The sequence below is a fragment of the Prionailurus bengalensis genome, chromosome E1 (genome assembly GCF_016509475.1).
Source record: "Prionailurus bengalensis isolate Pbe53 chromosome E1, Fcat_Pben_1.1_paternal_pri, whole genome shotgun sequence".
Lineage (NCBI taxonomy): Eukaryota > Metazoa > Chordata > Mammalia > Carnivora > Felidae > Prionailurus > Prionailurus bengalensis.
In genome coordinates, this window is record NC_057347.1 from 5471924 (window position 1) to 5489246 (window position 17323).

The following is a 17323-nucleotide window of genomic DNA, read 5'->3' on the forward strand; positions in this document are numbered from 1 at the left end:
CAAAGCAGTTGGGACTTCTCTGGGACAGAGCCAGCCTTTTATAGACTGGGACCATTTTGGAGACGTAACCTTCACTCCTATTGGGATTTAACTAAGGTGCTTCATATCATCTTTTATCAAAGTCCCTCCTGGCGTTTTGGACGCAGTAGGAACTTAGAGCTTCTAGAATTTGAGCTAGGGTGCAGGCCTTTGTGGAAACAAAATAATCAGTCAGAAGTCAGGATGTGTGTTCCCACCTGAATAAGGACAGCCTCTATTATTTGATCGGGGACAAGGTCTAGGAATTAGATCGGTCGGTTTTAAGGGAAAGGCATCAAGGGGAGGTACTCAGGAAACAGCATCATCATGCCCTCCCTACCTTGTGAGCAAGGGTACAGGTGGAGTTCAGGCCACCTGTGCCCTCCTTAACCCTCAAATTGCACATTTTCTCCACCTCCCCTTCTCAGCCACCCCCTCTTATTTCTTTGTCCCCCCCCCCCACTCCACCACACCCCTCCACACAACACACACACACACACACACACACACACACACTTTGGCTTGATTCCGGGCCCCACCGCTTAATAGCTATGTGATGCTTGGCAAGTCTCTTAACATCTTGGCGTCTCTTTCCTCATATAAGAAAGAGAAGTAATAACTTCTCTGCCCGCCTCACTTTGCAAACTGTAATGTGCTATCTAAATAGAAGTTTGATGTTGTCATTATTATTGTCTTATCTCCATTTTCCCCACCAGAGCATAAGCGTGTCCCTGGTTGGGGCTGTCAGACATTGTGTCTGTTGAAAAGTCTGATGGGGAAGGAAGTGCCTCTTCCCCCCACCACCCTACTGTTGCCAACACATTTCTAGAGTTTATGATGGATTTGTCCTTTGCCCTTTTAACTACTTGAGCGTTGTTGATCTGGTCAGTGGAGAGCATTTCATTGGAGTTCCATTTTAATCTGCCCAGCAGCTAGTATTAATTGAGGTTCTGCCTGTCTTTCCATTTCTCTGCTCACCTGGCTTTCTTCCACCTTACCAGGAGATAGGTGGGAGGCGGCCAGGAATGCCAACGAATGCGATTGAATCACAAGGTTTAACGAGGAGAGAGGGCAGGAAACACGGGAACGAAGAAAGGCATACTGTTAGGACAATTTGGAAGGTATTGGGATAATTTCAGAGCAGATTTTCCCTTGCTGTTATAAGTTCACTTAATAGATGTGATGAGATCACAATTATAGATAGATGACCTTGAGTGAACCATTAGAGATTTGGGGACACACTGGAGACGTGTGTGTGTGTGTGTGTGTGTGTGTGTGTGGCAGTTGAAAACACCATGCAAAAATTTCTTGAATTCTTTGAGCACAGCCAAGAGATTTCTTACTTGTAAGCCAAAACCACCTGTCACAATGAGTACCAAAAATAGTAACCTATAAAATGTAACTAAACAAAAGCATTGCATTGGAGGGACGGGGTATAGAGTCATGGAAATGACACTGGGCTGGAATTCAGAGCTGAGTTTATGTTACATTTCTGCCACCTTCTTCCGGGGTGACCTTAAATAGCAATAACAATTGCGCAGCATCCTTCAGATCGGAACACACCTTCATGGTCACCGTGTCATTTTTACCTGACCGTGTTGCTGCTGCTGACATGAAACGAGCACACGGAATCCAGCTGGGCGCCAGGTCCTGCCTCGTGAGGACCGGTTGCACGACTTTGAGCCAACCTTTGGCCCTCGCGGTCTTCATTTGTTCCCATACAACCAATAGGGTTAATGAGGCATTCCCGTGTGGTTATTTCCAAGATGAAATGTGACCGTATGGATGAAAGTGCTTTGCAGCATCCAAATGATTACCTAGCGGTCTGTGGGATTCTAGAAACAAGGGAGGAGATTTGGGACCGTCTACTTGTAGGGTTTGGGCTGAAAGCAACGGGAAGTAAGTCTGTAAGTGAAGCAGCAAAGGAACCTATTGGGGTGATATCACATAGTTCCCAGACTCCATGGCAGAACTGAAGATCCAGGCTCAGAAAGTGTCTGGGAATCAGTGGAAGGTGGCGGGGGGGTGGGGGTGGGGCGCATTTCTGCAGCTGTGACATGCCACTGGAAGGGTGCGATTGGGCACAGCTCGTGTCACAACTGGATCCATTGCCAATGCCACTGGCCCCAAGAAGGAGTTGGTCGCCACCCAAATAAATTCTAAATGGTCACTTGCCTCATGGCACTGTAGTAAGGAGGCATGATTCTATCTCTTATGTCTCCTGGGATTTCTCCCCACATAGGTGGGGTGTTCAGAAGTCAACTTCAGGCATGTTTTTATGAAATAACCTACGCAGAGTCTACAGATTGTTGCTGGCAGGACTAAACCCCATGGCTCTGCGTTCTCAGTCTCCTAGACCCTTTCACCATTTTATGTTTCCTCATATAAACGCGTCCAGTCTTGGAACGAATATCGAATCTCTCCCGTATACCAGGCATGGTGGTGGGATTCCTCCAGCTCTCAAAGTTTAAGATTTTATGATTAAATGTTTCCATGTCGCGTCCTCCTGGCGATAAAGCACCGTGCTAAGAACACTGTTTTCACAATGAAGTTCTAGAGAGCCTCAAATTTAAAATGCAGATTACTATCAGAAGTGTCCTGCCGACTCAGCAGAGAGGCATGGCTGGAAAAGATAATTTGCTCAACAAAAAGAGGAAATAACAGCACCAGGGGGATTTCTCAGGCCCCATCAACATCCACCGTTAAACTTTATTATATAAGCCAAAGAAGGGGTTGTACAGGTCAAGGACGTACAGCCCAGAGAATGAATCTGGAGGCTGGCTTGCTTTGGTACTGCCTAGATCTTATATACTGCAAGCTATTTCCACACACACCCTCTCCACTCTGTATCTGGCACCGAGCTACAATATGGCCACGGGGTGGAAAGAACGGAAGCTTTGAAGAGTCTGTTCAAGGCTGCTGTCCACGTAAACAAACAGGGGAAGGCATGTACCTTTTTCTTATAGGGGCTTCCTACCTTCCCCTCAATCATTGCCTGATGAAAACAGAGCGGCCACAGATAAGATGGCAAATAGACATCCCAATCTGAGTTCCCTAGATGGAGCATGAGGCAAATTCTTGGTGTTAACAGTATGCAGAGGAGTCCAATCTCAGCGGGGCAGGGCAGGGGGGAGGGCGGTGGTAAATGGAGGGTCGAAAAAACAGAAGGGACTCTGGACAGGCAGGAGAGCAACATTAAGGGGTTCTACCACAGCTTTTAGAACAAGCACAGTGGAGCGCTTGTCTCTCAGGATGTCTTGAGAGAGGCCACCTGACACCCACTGCATATTTTAATAGTCCATCTAGGAGGAGGAAGGGAGAAGAATTTTGGGGCTAGCTCTGGTCTCTCTTTGGTCAAAGTTGTCCCACGTGGCATCCACTCCCCTGCATTTTGGGGGTTTACCTCCCAGGCCCTCCAGGAGCTGCCTAGGTCTCTGGCAGCAAGGAGAGGAGTACCCATGGCACAGGCCACAATACTCAAGCTAAGCCTGTGCTAGAAGCAAGCCGCTGGCACTCCCCGTCTCTTCACCTGTGGCCTCACTGGCGGCCAGCTGGACAGGACATTGCCTGTGTCAAAGAGCCCCATAACGTCTCATGCCTTGGTAGCAACAGGAATCAGAGGCAAGAGGCACCCACATGAAGGTACAAGACATGCTTACGAGTGATATGGGGGACCTAGAACAGTCACTGCAGAGACCCCAGCCAGCTAAGCAAGTGGTACACCACGAAGGAGGGAAAAGAGAGATGGACATTTCCTCTTGCACCTACGAGCGTGGGCTTGGGCCAGGAGGTCTTCATGGAGGTTCACAAGTACCATCAATGGAAAGATATGGCCAAGGGTATCCAGGGAGGTAAATACACTGGGTTACATACACTAAGATCACCTTACACGATGCATACTAAAAATTTTCTGGATAGAATACAAACAAATTGAAATGCATGGCTGGACTCAAAAGAAAGAAGGGGAAATCCCTGCTTCAGGAAAAAAGAGGAATTGAAACCATATTGGTAAACGTATAGACTGGTTTGGGAGTTACTCTTGGAAGGGGGGAAAAGAGTACTTTTCTTATGCCAGTAACATATGGGATTTGGGGCTTTTTCCCCTCCTACATAGAAAAAGGACTCAAAACCTTAGGCCTGGGCAAAGCGGGAAGCATACAGTCAGGGACTGCATCCATCCTACACCTAGAAAAAATACATACCCATCAGCACAAGGCAATGACAAGGAAGCTTTTCTCACACTGTCTGGAGCTGGTTGGGCAGAAGAGTTTCTTCTGAAAAGTCAAAACCAGGACTGCATTTCTTAGAGGTCTGAAGTCTGATTTTATATTGCTGGACAATTATAGGGAACCATCAAGGTGAAACTACATCATAAAGCATGTAAAAATTGGTCCTGAGCCAGTGAAACAACTAAGTGCTCGGTATAAGCAAAAACAAAAATACAGGGAAAACAAGATTTCTTAAGGAAAAAGGAACATCCCACAAAAGGTCAACTTACCATACGACCAAACTATCTGATAATTAGACTTCCAGAACTGGAGCAGGGCAATCTGAAAAAGCATTTAATTTTTTTTAATGTTTTTATTTATTTTTGAGAGAGAGAGCAGGAGCAGGGGAGGGACAGAGAGAGAGGGAGACACAGAATCCAAAGCAGGCTCCAGGCTCTGAGCCGTCAGCACAGAGCCCAACACAGGACTCGAACTCATGACCTGAGCTGAAGTCGGACGCTCAACTGACTGAGCCACCCAGGCGCCCCTGAAGAAGCATTTAAAAAGTGTACTTAAAATTATTGAAAATATAAAGAAAAAGGATTTATTTTATGAATAAAATATTAGGATCTTATGAAAAAAGGACAGGTAACTTTGGAAAAGAACCAAACACAAAACTTCTAGATGTGAGAAAGGTCACGGCTGAAATTAAAACCTGAGTAGAGAGGTTAAATAACAGATAAGACACCACCAAAGAGAGAATTAGTAGATTGGAAATCATTTCAAGACATTATGGAGAATGCTGAGCATAAAGAAAAGTATACACAGGGAGAATCAGGCTAAATCATTTAAAATCTATAAATCTCACATATAACTAATATGTTGTATGTTCCAGAGGGAAAAGATGCAGAGAAAATATGGGAGAAACAGTATTTGAATGGATAATGATAAAATATTTTCCAACATTGATGAGTAATGTGAATCCAGAGATTCAAGAAACACAGTGACCTTCATGCAGGTGAAATAATCATAACCCCAATTCTCAGGTAACATTTTAAAGCAGATAGAAGATAATGACAGGTTCCTTCCTCAGGAGAAAAATAATTGAACTGGCAGAAGGCGTCTCGATATTTACAATTTGTGGCAGACAGTGCTGTGATGAATCAAAATCACCATCAGTTTAAGACTCTATACTACACTGTCATTCAGGAGATAAGGCAAAATAAATACATTTTTGCACAAATAAGGACTAAGAGATCTCCCTCTGTCAACATTATTGAATCTTGAAACAATACTAAGTGAGAAAAGCAAGCTCGCGATACCATTGACATGAAATTAAGACGCCCGACACCGGAGTATCTACTGTTCATGTAATATTTAGAATACAGAGCAGTGTAGAGGAATAGCAACCACGTTTGAGATAGTAGTTGCTGCTCTGGGTAGGACAGAAGGGAGGCACAAGGGATGGGGACATCCGTGACACATCAGCTACAACGTCAATGTCCTACATCTTTGTCAACGAAAAGAAGCACTGGGAGGAAAAGTGGCAAAATCCTAACATTTTTGAAACCTAGATGGAGGTACATGGTGCCTGCTAGTTTACTTCCGTACTTTCTGTGTGCTTGAACTATTGCAAAACAAAGTTTTATAAAGAAACAAATCTACATCAAAAGAAAAAGTCTACATCCACTAGGAAAGAGGAGGAAGGAAAGGAGAAACACAGGGAGAAGGAAGAAAGAGGTGGCTCATCTTGGCAAGCTATTGACAGTGGTTGGAAACAAACAATGGGAGCCCATTTGTGAGAGAGACCTGGATGTCAGATCTGGGTCCTGCTTTCACTTCTGCCACCGAGACGCTATGTGGACACATGCATAGACTTCCCCACTCTGCCTCTTAGTTTTCCTCATTTTTTAATCAATGGGGTTGGAGCTGTCAATCTGCAAGATCCTTTCCATTTCCAACACTCTTTTGTTCAGCTTCCTTTGACTTTTCAGATGGCCACATTTTAGGGCATAAAAATGGCTCTTGCTAATGCAGCTGTATTAGTAAGGATTCCTTTGTCTTCAAGTGATGAGGACTCAGTCTGAGCTGGCTCAAGGACAGTGAAAAATTATTGATCTGTGTAAGATGAAACACAGGGCTAGGGCTATCTTGTGGTGCTTTGATTTGGAGCTCACAGATACTCTCGTGTGCCCTAGGTATTTTTGTTTTAATCTTCCATAGTGGGTCTTTAGTTACATTGGCTTCCTTCTCAGCCATCACGTGATAGACCAGATGGCAGTTGTAGCCAGATGTTGACAGCAGCTCCAGTCTAAGTTTTCTGTTCTGCAAGAAAAGCAAAATCTCGTTCCCTGAAGTCCCAGTGAAACACTCATCGTGTCTCATTAGCTTTGATAGAGTTCTAAGCCCAACGTGGAGCCAGTCACTGTAGACAGGGTTGGGGAAGGGGGGAGGCTATGTGCTGATCTACTTGAGCTGCACAGGCTCCCGCTATGGAAAAGGCACAGCTTCACCTCAGCCATGCAGACGGAGAGCGGGGGAGGATTCCAGTTCCTGGGATAGAAACCAGGACATGGAAACCAGAAAGGGGAAGATTAGCTATCGGATTACCAAAACAAATGTCCCACTACAACTCACAAAACTACAGGAATGATTTCCTAGTAAGGACAGTCTAAGAATGTCAAGTCTCGTTGTATTTGGAATGACAAAAGATGAGAGAGAAATCTTCACAGTGTGGACCATTCGAAGCACAAAATGGTGCCATGCGGGGACAAACACATATCTGCTTTCCCATTCCAGTATTCAGGAACTAGGCAGAGAGGCGTCTTTAAAAGCTTTTTTAAAAGTGTATTTATTTATTTTTGAGAGAGAGAGTGGGGGGGGGGCGGTTGGAGGCAGAGAGAAGGAGACAGAGAATCCCAAACAGGCTCCATGCTGTCAGCACGGAGCCTGACGCAGGGCTCAGTCCCACAACCCTGGGGTAATGAATGACCTGAGCCGAAATCAAGAGTCAGACGCTCAACTGACTGAGCCACCCAAGCACCCTGAGGCTTCCTTAGCTTGAAGGATGTGGCTCTAGTCCATTCACAGTTCTGTCCATTCACAGTCCATACACAGTTCTGAGTAGAATGACAGAATTTTCTAATGGTATCATGGGCAGTGAGGCGCCTGGCTGGCTCAGTTGGTAGAGCCTGTGACTCTTGATCTCAGGGTCGTGAGTTCAAGCCCCATGTTGGGCAGGGAGCCTACTTAAAAAAATACAATAAAATAATTAGAACGATATCATGGGAAATATGGGCCAAGAGATGTTCCCCAATGGTAAAAAAGGGAAGTTTAAGAGGAGATCATGTAGATTCATGGAAGACACAGCATGGCCTCTTACCAAGAGGTGACCCAGGAGCTGTGCGCAACTCCGGAGAAGGACACTGTGTAAGATGAGTTAGGAGCCTGCCTGTGGTACCTCTGCCAGAACATGGGATTCTGTAAGTCATTCTGCACGGCACCGCAAGAGAAAAGTTACGTTTATTTTTGAACCACTCTCAAAACGTAATAAACCTAAAATAGGTAAATCTTAATCATGGAAAACACGAATCGGTGTGTTTACACAGGATAGGTTTGCGACACACATCTGCTGGGTGTGCTTCCCATAGAGTCCAACATCCCCAGACATGGGGGAGAATTACATATGGGGAGGTGGGGAGGATTGGGGAAGCATTTCTTTTTCCTTCCATCCTTGTCTGTTGACCTAGGTATTCCAGAATCCTCCACTTTCCTCTTTTCTACCTGCCCAGCCTCCTTCCCCACGCTCCTTGCGTCCAGAAAACAACAACAAAAACCGCACGGCGATCCTGGGTCCACCCCGCGACAGCTACAAAGATATTACTGGACGCAGCTTGGCGGTCTGGGCTATAAATTAGGGGATGTGCTCAGGAGCCCCGTGTAAAGGTTCTCTAAGGCTCCTCTGGTTGCCTTTTGGTCAAAATGCCCAGAAGAACCCGTCTCTCATTTCCTTGTCTCTCTCTGCCCTTTTCTGCTGCTCTCCCTGACCTCCAGATCCAAGCTTCCTTCTGCCGGTTCCCATGATGCCCTCAATGCTACATGGGCAGGTCCCCCCCACCCCCCCGCCCCGACCCTAAATCTTCCTGTTCAGAGTGAGACATCTCCAAGTTAGTTAACTAATTAGTTAAGTCATTAATCAATTATTTTAAACATATTTCTAGGGCACCTGGGTAAAAGAGTTGATCTCGGCTCAGGTCACGATCTCACGGTTCAGCATTCACTGGCAGGATTCGGTTCCTGGGGGGCTGTTGTCCGCATGCCGCCCCCAGGTCCTTGCCACATGGGCCTCTCCAACAGCAGGTCAGCTTGCTTCATAAGGGTAGTCCAGAGACAGGGTGACAGAAATGACTTCCATCACTTTTGCAAGGCCCTGAGTCCCGCCCACATGCAAGGGGCGTGGATCCCATAAGGGGGTTGACATGGGGGGTGAGAATCCTGGGAGCCATTTCAGAGGGCTCCCCTCCATGGAGTTCAAAGCCTATCTGTCCAATTGAACTTAACCCATCAAAATGCAGATACTCCTCCTAGGAATTAGGGGACAAAAATCAATAAGCTTAAGTTATTTACATTTACCCTTTAGGGTGAAAGTGATTATTACATTGTGTCCTTCAAGGTAGTTACCTATGTGTAGGGATTTGAATAGGAAATGGAGGGAAGGAAGCTAATAGTTACGGCCGCCCTACTGCATGTCCTGTTATTTTCTCAGTGTCCAGAAGAGGAATCTGAGGCTCACAGACTTAAAGAATTTGCCTCAGATCGTGCACCCACGATGGGCTGGGGTGACAACTACAACTCCATTCTTCCTGTCCCCAAAAGCACATTTTTCTTTTCTCTCTCTCTCTTAAGTTTTTTAAATGTGTATTTATTTTTCAGGGGGGAGGGGAGAGAGAACGAGTGGGGGAGGGGCAGAGAGAGAGAGAGAGAGAGAGAGAGAGAATCCCAAGCAGGCTCCACGCTGTCAGCACAGAGCCTGATGCGGTTCTCGAACCCACTAACCACGAGATCGTGACCTGAGCCAAAACCAGGAGTCGGATGCTCAACTGACTGAGCCACCCAGGCGCCCCTAAAAGCACATGTTTTCCTTCATCGGTCATTAGTGCTGTTGGTCAAATGCTTCCAGTTCTGCCCACTCTGGGCCCAGCCGATGACCGTACTTTCTATTCTTCTTGCGATTGGGTGGGGCCAGGAGACAGTTCTGGCTCCCGTGTTGTGTGAGCTGGGTCATCTTGCCTTTGGGCCCAAGCATTTGATTGCAAGACCTCCCAGAGGCCTCTTTCCCCTCTGCCACGGCACCAGCAAGGTTTGAACCCCTGAGTGGCTGACGTGCAGACCTCTCGGGCCACCCCCCTGGTTCGTAGCAGGAACCAGAAATAAACTTGTGTTGTCGGGAGTCACTGAGGGTTGGTGGGGGTGATTCTAACTCTCCCGATTGACGTCTCTCTGAAAAGATAAAGGAGCGAGAGTGAGGGGGTGTGGAGGTTGCCCCTGAGGAGGTCTGGTCCTTATGGCCGGCTGGCATGGGGTCATGGCCGGCACTCACCTTGACCCCGGTCACGGGGCCCCATGGGGCCCGCATACCCACAGCCTTCTATTTCTGAACACTCCTGGATAGAATCAGGACCAGAGGGACGGACGGCATGACTCACAGGCAGGGCGAGAGCCCCGCCGTCTCGTTCACTTTGGAGCAGCAAAGAGCACGAACAGCGTCTGAGCAGTGCTCTCCCCTCCCAAGCCTGATCTGACACAGCTCAGCAAGAGGCTTTTGAAAGCAGCTTTAAGTGGAGCAGGGTCCTCACATCAAAGCAGCTTGTCACCGGGGAGCTTTGGTGACTGGGGCAGGCATTTGGGAAGCTAGATCCCCCTCAGCCGGGCTGGGGACCGGCACACACAGGCTCGGGTGCCAAGGCTTGGGACAATTTGGGGAGGGTCCCAAGCCTAGATTATTGGGCATCACAAACATCATGCCCCCTGTGCATTCCTCCCTTGGGAGGCAGGACTGCCTTCTCTTATGCTGCCTGGGTCACCAACCCAGCAGCTCGTCCCTCTGGCTGCGTCACCCCTCCTCTGCCCTCTGTACCACTGAGGAGTGACAGCACAGACGTGCAGCTGCTCACTGGCACAAGTCCCGGATGGACGCGAGTCCCTTGGTAGGCGGCCGTGTCCACACAGGTGCCAGCAGAGACGCGCCTCCTCTGTGGCTGTGCCCCTTTAGCACACACACCACCCCCCTCCCTTCGCATATGGTTGCCTGGCTGCAATCTGGCTTTGCTCAAAGATCAGAGTGTATCAGCTGAGTCAAAGAAGTGGCATATTCAATGACACCCTAAATCTGGTTTTTCTCCTGGTCCAAGGGAAAAATGCACCCTCCCTAAGGGAGGGACGTTATGGACAACATGGGTCCCTAATCTGGCCTTTTTGTTTTCAAGTCCAAGATTTTTTTTTTTTTTTTTTCGGAATGAATTTCTTCCTGAAGCTTCCACCTTGTGAATTTGTGTCCACCCTTCAGAAAACCCCACCGTACCGGGTGATCTCACCCAAGAGCTATGTATTCCCTGTTCCCCTCTGTGCAGGAGAAGGCTCCCTTTTTTTTTAATGTTTTTATTTATTTTTGAGAGCGAGAGAGAGAGAGCCTGAGCAGGGGAGGGGCAGAGAGAGGAGGGTACAGAGGATCTGAAGCAGACTCTGTCCTGACAGCGGAGAGCCCGACATGGGACTCGAACCCACAAACCTTGAGATCATGACCTGAGTTGAAGTCGGACACTCAATGGACTGAGCCACCGAGGCACCCCCAGGAGCAGGTTTCCTTAAGACTAAGTTACTCAGTCTACAAACTCACCAGGGCTTGGGGCTGGGACTCTGGTACCATCTTCCAGGGTAGATGAGGTACTTTAAGTACACACCCAGGATATCTCTCTGTGTGATGTCAAGTTCCGCCTCTGACCCATTTGAAGAATGGCTCCTGTCGCCAAATCAAGTTGAAACATCACTGATGCATCCAGCAGACCACTCTCACCCCTCCTCTTACAGAGGTAGCCAACTGGTTTGAAATGCCTTCCCGACCACAGAGTGCCCTTCAGGAACTCTGGGTACAAGCAGATTGACTTATAAGGAAGAGTGAAAACATTCGAGTCTGCGTTCTTCCGCGAGAATGAGCGTTGGAAGGTCAGAGAAGAGAGGACATATGTAAGGCTTTGTAGTGGTGAAGGGATGGTTCATTGAGAAGACACTGAAAGAATGAAAAGCGAGATTCCCATGACTTCTCACCTGTGCAGAGGGTGGTCTCTGCTCTTGGCCGTGAGCTGGGCTCCTGGGCCCAGCGGCATGGTGGATGCCTGCTCAGAGTTGGTGCCAAGGGAACCCTTAAGTAGATGCCCCAGACATCGAGGTATCTGTAAGTTCTGCTTTTCCAGCCTGATGTTCATGCTCAGCCTACCTCACCGAGAGTTCTGTACAAAAGGCTGAGGTTTGAATGGATCACAGGGCTGGACACCAGCTGAACCGTAAGGCCACCGCCTCTGTATCTACGGGCAGTTATAGAGAAAATTGTGTCTGTTACAGTGGTTTAGATTCAAGCAATGAAAACCGACCCTGCCTAACCTAAGTAGGAAGGAATTTATTAGAAGGACATCAGGTAGCTTATAAAAACAGAAGGGAGAAACGCACCCAGATGTCCATCAGTTGATGAGTGGGTGAATGAAATGTACTCTATCCGTACAATGGAATAGTATTCAGCCACAAAAGGAGTGATGTATACCGACAATGATTACAACGCGGACAGAGCTTAAAAACATTATGCAAAGTGAAAGAAGCCAGTCTCCAAAGACCACATATTGTGTGATTCCATTCATAAGAAAAGTCCAGAAGAGGCAAACCTGTAGTGACAGAGAGGAGGGTCCTGCAGGCCCACAGCTCAGCTGGAGGGCTGGAGGGAAGTAGGGAGCGACTACTATTGGGTACAAAGTTTCTTTTGGGAATGATGACAGTGTCCTAAGATTGCTCGTGGTGATGATTGCAAAGTTCTGTGAATATACTAAAACCCGGGGCGGGGGGGTTGTGTATTTCAAAAGGGTGCCTTGTATAGTATGTGAATTATATCTCAGTAAGGCTGTAATATATTTTTTGAAAGATGATGTTTAGAAAATCTTAAAAAAAAAATAAGGGAGGAGGCTGGAGATTCTGGCTGAGAAACACTCAGGACCCAAGACCTTTTAAAGGGTGGCTCCCATTGACTGGGTGACTTTCAAACCACTTTTGTTCTCATATTCGCTTACTCCACTCGAGACACAGAGACCCAGGAGATCATCTCGTCAGCTTGCTTGGGGTTTGTCGTCCAAATGAGACTACATTGGATGGAGAGCAGGTGGCCTGAAAGGAAATCAAGAGGCTGTAACCAAAGAGGGGAGAGCGGATGTGAGGCCAGAATCAATGCACACTCGTCTCAAGTATGTCCAGAGCCGAGTTTTGTCTGTCACGAGAGATTCCTTGTTTTGGAATTCTTTTGTCCCGTCACCTGGGTCCAGACTTATCACAGCCCACATACGTTTCCTCCCCAGTTTTCTTACAAGTATTTGGAACTGTGTCCGATCCTGATGCAGACTGAACTTGGCCTGAGCCCGGCAGCTCTCTGACCACATCTTCTCTGATGCCTTTTCAGGTTTATAAGGGTGGCAGTCCCACGTTGCTTAGCATAAGGCAGGGGGTGTAACGAGGCTCAGACAAATCCGTCTGCACTTTCTTCAAGTGTTCCTTGTGTCACATCTAGAGTTTTCCATTATGTGAAAGAGAAACTCACATACGGTATCATTTTTCTGTAATATTTAACTGGTACCTAGCACCGCTTTCTCCCACGTTTAAATTCTTTTCCAGTCTTAATGAGTTACTCTTGTCTCTACTTAACTAGTACATCCCAATGGTCTTCAGCCTAAAAGGCAAAGAGAGATTTGAGACAGAGGAGAGGGAAGGGAAACTTATCTTCACATTTCTAAATCTCCCTTACCCTAGCCTCTTTCACAGATTTTAAAGATTGAAACCGCCAAAGGCTGTTGAAAGACAGACTGTTATGGACTGAATGTTTGTGTCCCCTCCCCCCAAATTCATATGTTGAAGCCCTGACTCTCAACGTGATGGTATTTTTTGGTGAGGCTTTAGGGAGATAGTTAGGGTTCGAGGAGGTCATGAGGGAGGGGCCCTGGCCTTAGAGGGTTAGTGCCCTTATAAGACACGAGAGCTCATCTCCTCTCTTTCCTGTGTGTACCAAGAAGACGTCACATGAGCAGACAGCAAGATGGCACCTACCTACAAGCCAAGCCTAGAGGGCTTAGGATGCAAAAACCTGTCTTTCCACAGCCTTGATCTTGGGCTGCCCCTTGTGAGAAAGAAATCTTTGTTATTCAAGCTACAGACTCATACAGGCACAGAATTACACCTCTGTGTTTATATATCCACATGGTCTCCTATAAGCTATATAGCTGTATCGTTCTCTTATAAACGTTAAATGACAGTCATGTGTAGACGGTTGACTCTACCCTCGCCCTCTTCTTCATCAGATGCCTATTGTTCACTTTCATGACGTCTCTGTGTTTCTCCTTGGTTTTACTTCGACCAGTCTACTTAACTGGTTGTTTGCTGTCCGTTTATCCTGCTAGACTGCAGACCCCATGAGGGCAGGGTCTCCATCTGTCCTGCACAGAGCCTATCACAGTAGACCCTGAGAAATAGATGTTCAATATTTAAGTGAACGAATGAATCCTAAGGCAGCTGAACCATACTGATTAATAACATCTTGGCTTAGTTGTTCTAGTAAAGGATGCTATTTTAGACTTTGGAAGAGCCTAATGGAGTTGTAAGATTCGATTTTCAACTTAGTGATACCCTTGTTGGAAGTCTGCCCTTTCCAATCATGAAGTCAAACCCCCAAATGGCTGTTCCCATAATGACCATCGCCCAACTAAAGCCAACGGTCCTGGGAGAAAACTCTTCAGCCTCCTGTGTAGAACACATGTGTTGCTACATAATGGCTGCCTTAGTTTGTTCCACCTTAAAGCAGAGCCTGAGAGAGGGTCTTGGGTCCAGGGAGGTTATTCCAAGGAAGCGATGTGGGGGGGGGGGGGGGGGGGTAAGGAGATGAGAGAAGGAAGGAGGAAGAGCCAGTATATGGTTGTACTGTCAAAGTTACTGATATAGAAAACAGGGGCTTAATTAAGGTGTGATCTCTGGAAAATACCCGGAATTGTTTACTTAAAGGATAGGGATGCTGGGTCACCTATCCAATGGCTCCTGTCTCGTTGGCCAACGATTGCCCCAGAACCATATACTTCCCACCCTTCCAGGTTGCCATTGGGTGAAAACTAAGGATTCCCGGGGGTTTGGAGAAGGCTCAAGGCAGAAAGGGGACAGGGACACTGTGCCTGAGACCAGAAATGGAATATCCCAAGTGTCTGCTACCCTGGTGAGCCTCAGCTCTGCATGTTTCCTTCGGGGTAGTACGCTTCCCTTGTTGTTCATCTTAGGTTCAAGTCGGCGATAGGCTTGTTCCCCAACCCATGAGCACACTGGCTGTGGCGGGATAGATCTCTCCAGTAGCCAAATAGGCAGATTCTCCAAATGAGTCATTTCCTCCTGGCCCAACCTGCACTCCACTTCGTGTGCTCGCCTGCTGTTTTTAGTGTCATGTATTTCTCTTACTCACTTTCTGATTCCGCGAGTGACTCCTTAAACCTCTAGGTCTTTGGGAACAAGTGTAGTGTTGGATTTGGTCTGCAGGGCCATGAACATGGCCTGGGCAGTGGTTCCGTGATATTGGGGCTGATGCTGCTGAAGGTGGGGCTGGTGATGATAAGATTGGGAATAGTGAGCAACGACTCTGGCCTGATGTCACTTGTTATGGTGACGTTTGAACCTTGGCGGGTTGGGCCATGGTGGATGAGGATTTCTGCCATGCTTACTTACCACCTTTTCTGCAAGGTTTTCTCACACTGCACTGCTCCCTGAGGGCATCCCTGCATCTCTAGTCTCCACGCTGGGTACGCAGTCTTTGTCTAATTCTTAGCTAATTCATTAAGGAGCGATATGTTTCAACCTAAGCGTTATCTTCACTAACTGTTTTGTCCCTCGTCCTTCTCTAAACATCAAGGTATGTTTAAAAACCTAGGGTGTACCAAGGGCACCTGCGTGGCTCAGATGGTTCAGCGTCTGACTCTTGATTTGGGCTCAGGTCATGATCTCACTGCTCGAGAGTTCGAGCCCAGAGTCAGGCTCAGTACTGAACGTGGCACCTGCTTGGGATTCTTTCTCTGCCCCTCCCCTGCTCTCTCTCTCTTTCTCTCTCTCTCTCAAAATAAATAAATAAGAAAAACAACCTTGGGTGTACCATTAGTAACTAAATTAGTCTACTCGGGCCGACATAACAAAACAGTCCAGGCTGGTGGTTTAAACAGAAATTAATTTTCTTACAATTCTAGAGTCTGGAAATCCAATATTGGGTTGTTTAGAGCTCTCTTCCTGGCTGGCAGTCGGCAGTCTGTCCCCACATGGCCCATCCTCTGTGGCTGTGCCCAGAGAGAGAAAGAGCTCTAGGGTCTCCCATAAGGACACTGGTCCTATGGGATTCACGCCCCCCCACCATGATCTCATCTAACCTTTATCACCCTCTTACAGTCCCCTTCTCCAGAGACAGTCTCCCTGGGGGTCAGGGCTTCCATATATGAGTTTTGCAGTGACATAATTCAGTCCTTAATCATAAGCGCAGGTAACAAACTCATTCTATTTTAAAGATACTATTAATCTTGTTGGAAAACAATGGGCTCGATTTGACTCACCTTCAGGGACCTAAGTCACAGATGATGAAGCAGGTGTTACAGAAAGTCTGGGTTCCACAGAAGCTAACTCTGAGCTGAGGATTCATGTGCAAGTGACTCATGAAGGAAGTCCAAGGGGATATGGGTAAGGGAGTGATGGAAGCAAGGCAGGAGAAGCAAACACGCGAATTTAAGCAAAGTCCTGAGGACTCTTCCCACGACAATGTTCATTATACCTACCATCGTGCTGGCCTGGAGGCTGACCTTTCCTACTCCCAGACCTATCAGCCATTGGCTAAGGGCTTGGCCAGGGGACCTAAATTTCCAGAACTTTCCAGTTCTCTGCACCCAAGAAAATCCTTCCAAGAAGAGAGGCAAATAATATGTCCATTGGAGGCAAAAAAGCCTACTTTGCCTAAGGGAGGGGAGCACAGAAGAAGTGGAGGGGACCCCAGGGGTCAGGTGGACCATCAACAGTGCCCAATGCAGGGCTGGGAGAAAAATGAAGAACATCTCAGGGTGGACGAGCTGTCAATGGAGAAGCCAGTGTCCTGGGGAGCCCCTGGCCGTGCCCACCAGCTCTCTCTCGGACTGAAGGCGGGCAAAAGTTATTTGCTAGCCTTTGTTTTTCCCAGAGACAACGCAAGAAGCCCTAGGATTTGGTGGTGGAGAGCCACAGACTTCATGAGTACAAACTTCAAAATGTAGTGGCCTCTTAGACCCCTGAAAAAGACAGAAAATGGTGTGCATTGGAGCCCCACGTGTCCGAGTTGGATCCTGGATCTACAACTTGCTGATTGTGTGGCCTTCGTCGAGAGATGCGGTCATCCTGGCTCAGTCCCCAGGTCCAGCTAATTCTGGGTGCCATCTATAAGATGGCAATGTCACATAGATAACAGCTGCTAAGAAGTTATCCTGCACCCATGGAACACTTGACAGTTTCTCCTTCCGCCCGTGTGTTCCCTTCTTTCCGAGCAATCGCACGCTTGCTTCTGGAAAACATCTGAAGGCATCTCTGCCTCCTTCTGTGTCTCTTTGGGTCTCAAGGTTTTTAGCACTCTGGGGAAAGAAGGCCTTATGGTCTGGTGACAGCTTTTCCTTCCATGCGTTCTGGTTCTTTACCAGAAGAGAGGAGATTCACCCTCTTTGATGACTCAGACATCCTTGTACTTTGCTGGAGGGAAGGGAAAGAGCGAGGCGGGGGACAGTGGGGTGCATCCCGGCCGAGCAGGGGGCAGCTGG

At 47.5% G+C, this 17323-nt stretch overlaps 1 protein-coding gene and 1 non-coding gene across 5 annotated transcripts in view; both read left to right on the forward strand.

Annotated features, from left to right (window-relative positions):
• The window catches only part of SHISA6 (shisa family member 6), a 284233-nt gene that overhangs the window by 165934 nt on the left and 100976 nt on the right, over nucleotides 1–17323 (forward strand). The gene's annotated exons all lie outside the window — the stretch shown is intronic.
• Nucleotides 7393–7465, forward strand: TRNAK-CUU. The gene has a single exon. It is a non-coding gene; the product is annotated as a tRNA-Lys (tRNA).